The sequence below is a fragment of the Gadus macrocephalus genome, chromosome 8 (genome assembly GCF_031168955.1).
Source record: "Gadus macrocephalus chromosome 8, ASM3116895v1".
NCBI classification, from domain to species: domain Eukaryota; kingdom Metazoa; phylum Chordata; class Actinopteri; order Gadiformes; family Gadidae; genus Gadus; species Gadus macrocephalus.
In genome coordinates, this window is record NC_082389.1 from 21,213,806 (window position 1) to 21,217,577 (window position 3,772).

General features: G+C 38.9%; 1 long non-coding RNA gene across 1 annotated transcript; it reads right to left on the minus strand.

The window, feature by feature from the left end:
• Positions 1-1,753: 1,753 nt before the first annotated feature.
• LOC132463605 (uncharacterized) lies at positions 1,754-2,890 on the minus strand. The gene is made up of 2 exons (XR_009527075.1): positions 2,789-2,890; positions 1,754-2,237 (listed from the first exon to the last, which is right to left on the minus strand). It is a non-coding gene; the product is annotated as an uncharacterized LOC132463605 (long non-coding RNA).
• Positions 2,891-3,772: the final 882 nt, after the last annotated feature.

The window sequence follows — 3,772 nt, forward strand, 5'->3', positions numbered from 1 at the left end:
GACGGAGCTGAGGTGGAGGCTGTGAATTCCTACAAATACCTCGGGGTCTGGCTGGATAACAAACTGGACTGGAAAACACACACCAGCTACCTGTATGGGAAGACACAAAGCAGGTTGTACTTCCTGAGGAGATTGCGGTCATTCAACATCTGCAGCAAATTGCTGTGGATGTTTTATCAGTCTGTGGTTGCCAGCGTCCTCTTCTACACTGTGGTGTGCTGGGGAGGCAGCATAAACAAGAGGGACACCTCCAGACTGGATAAACTGATCAGGCGGGCTGGCTCTGTGGTCGGCATGGAGCTGGAACCACTGGTGACGGTGGCAGAGAGGAGGACACTGGACAAACTGCTGGACATTATTGACAATGCCAGCCACCCCTTGCACACTGTCATCAGCAACCAGAGGAGCCTGTTCAGTGGAAGGCTGCTCCTTCCCAAAGTTAGGACCAACAGACTAAAGAACTCCTTTGTCCCTCATGCCATCACACTATACAACTCCTCACTCGGAGGGAAGTAGGAGGAAATAGAATAGAAGTAATAGAGTAAAGAGGAGAGATATAACCTATTCCACTGCTTAATTTGAACTGCTAATTTATTTAATTTGATTTAACTGTCAGCCACCCCTTGCTCACCGTCATTTCATATATGATATATTGGTAACACTTTATAATAACTACACACAATTCATAATTTATTAAGCATTTTTTACCTATTTGTTAATGGTTTGTTCACCATTAGTTATTTATTGTTCATACATAACGTATCATTAGTAAAGCATTTCTTCACACAGTTATAAATGGGTTTGTTCATAGTAAATAAGCCTTCTAAAAAACTATTAAATAATGGTTTGTTCACCATTAGTTATTTATTGTTCATACATAACGTATCATTAGTAAAGCATTTTTTCCACACAGTTATAAATGGTTTGTTCATTGTAAATAAGCCTTCTAAAAAAGTAATTTTACCATTATTATCTAGGTACTTAGGAATGTATAAGGCCGGTTAAAACCTGGAAGTTGATGATTAACAGACTATCTAGACCTACATTTGTTCATGCCTTAAATAAAATGTTATGATTTAGAAATAGGCCTCAACTAATAGCTGGGGTGTTAATACATATGTTACAAATACTTACCAATTAGGTTATCCATGATTAATTCATGAGTTACTACAGATTAGTTGACTACATGGTGTGAGCCCATCTAAAGTGAGCACTTTCTATGCTTTACAAAGCATTTATAAATGAATTGCAAACATAACCTGGACACAAATATGTATTATTCTATTTGGACATGCCTTCAGAACTATGCCTACGGATAGTTAGTGTTACTGCATCTTTAACAAGCACTTAACAACACTTCAATTCATGATTAACTCATGAGTTACTACTGATTAGTTGACTATATGGTGTGAGCCCATCTAAAGTGAGGACTTGCTATGCTTTACAAAGCATTTATAAATGAGTGGCAAACATAACCTGGACACAAATATGTATTATTCTATTTGGACATGCCTTCAGAAATATGCCTACGGATAGTTAGTGTTACAGCATCTTTAACAAGCACTTAACAACACTTCAATTCATGATTAACTCATGAGTTACTACTGATTAGTTGACTATATGGTGTGAGCCCATCTAAAGTGAGGGCTTGCTATGCTTTACAAAGTATTTATAAATGAGTGGCTAGCAGATACCAAAGAGACACAAGTTAAAACAAAATATTATTTTAAGAAAAGGGAAAGAAGCTATGTGCTGAAGTGCTGAAAACGTACAAATATTTATTTTAAACTACATAAATTCTTCTTTTCAACAAAGAACACACAACAAAAAAATACAGATAAAATATGAACAGTGGTATTGTACAGAAAATGTAAAAATTACTTTACAGGAACACTTGTAAAGCATAATACAAAATGCACATAATTATTTCTTTTTCAGTGGTAGCAGCTTACCACTGGCTTTAAGCGTGTTGACTGCGTCAACTATTTCTACATCGCCTAGAATTGTCAAGGCACAGTGTTCCGCAAATGCTTTCAATTTTGTGGAATGGGTATACGTTTTCAAAGCTTCCTTGTACTGGTCTGGGGCAGCAATGGAAAGCTCGGCGATTGGTGCATTGACCACCACTGTATTACGGTCAACACCGACCTTTCGAAATGCCCCAGACATGGTTCCAAGCCTCTTGTAGCATTTAAGAATCTTTTTGTACCGGGCCAAAGCCTGCTCGGGATTCCGGGCTGCAATTAAGAGAACATACAATTAGTGCTATCTATAGTAGGAGTTTTGTCATTTATATTACTGTACTCATACTGTACTCATCTTTAACACACACACACACACACACACACACACTATCTCCTTGCACACACACACACACACACAACGGCAACTATGCTCAGTATGTGTTGCCGGTGAGAGGCAGGAGAAGCTACAGTGGTGGAATGCCCACACACACACAGGGTGAAGGAGCACACACACAGAGTGAAGGAGCACACATACACAAAATCTACTTCCCCACACACACACACACACACACACACACACACTACACTACACTACACTATGAATCTAGTGTGGCTTGTCAGCTACACACTTAAATCTGATTTCAATCTAGAATATGAGATGACCACAAGCTATTCCTCTAAAATTCACTGTGTGAGTGCTAGAAACAATCACACAAGCAATGTCACATCATATGGGAAGAGCCAGCTTGGAGAACACAACACAGCGAACCAGGAGTGATCTAGCACCCAGGTGAGTGGAAAGTGGTGAAATTAGTATTTCTAACCTCTTTGCAGTGTTTTTTCCATTTTAACCCTCTTGGATAGCTTCTTTCTCCCTTTCCCCTTCTTCTTCCTCTTCTTGTCCCCTGAGGATGAGCTGTTGGATGACTCTGAGTCCGTACTCTTTGAACTCATCTCGGAGGAAGCTGAGTCCAGTGTAGAGACACTACTGGAACCGGCAGTTGCTTTGGGCTCATCTTTTTTAAGAGCTGTTTAAAAAGATTAAAATACAAACATAAAAGTCACAACACATAATACATAACAACACATATGTGCACGCATACAATGCACAGCCAGATCCTGCAAGTTCATGGTCCCACTTTTTCCCCCACTACTTTTTAAAGTAATTTTAACACTAATGTGAATGTTAAAACAACAATCACAATACTAATGTAAATTGTATTCGGGAGATATGCGAATAACAGGTACACAAACACACGCAGACTGAGAGTCAGACGTTCCTTTCATTAATTGATAGATGTAGCCTGCTGCCAAGCAATAGTAGTACTATTTCCGATGAAAGCAAAGACTGCCTCTTAAACCAGAACCTTACTAAGCGAAGACTTTAACATCATGAGTTTGCGGTTGTGTGTTAATAACAGCAGTTCAATAACCTGATGGACTGTGGAAAGGGAATGTGTGAATCTGCTAATATGGAGGCTTTGACTTTGGCCCAAAAAATCATATTCGAAGTTCGTTTGTTTATTAATATTAATATTCGAATATTTATTAATACTATTTTGACCATTAAATGCCTTCAGTAAGACCTGGGCTGAATCTGAATACTTAGTACATGCTATTTCTGTTCAGTGTCTACTACTTCACCGTACTACAGCTATGCGTAGAACGCCTCTGAAACTCCACCGGACGTTTGGATATGACGTATCTCCCCTCAGATGCCGGCAAAATTACCTTGATAAGTTACCTGTTTTCCGTCTTGTCATCGTTGCTATTAAATTAAAAATGTCTCTTTTTACTTAATTACTTAC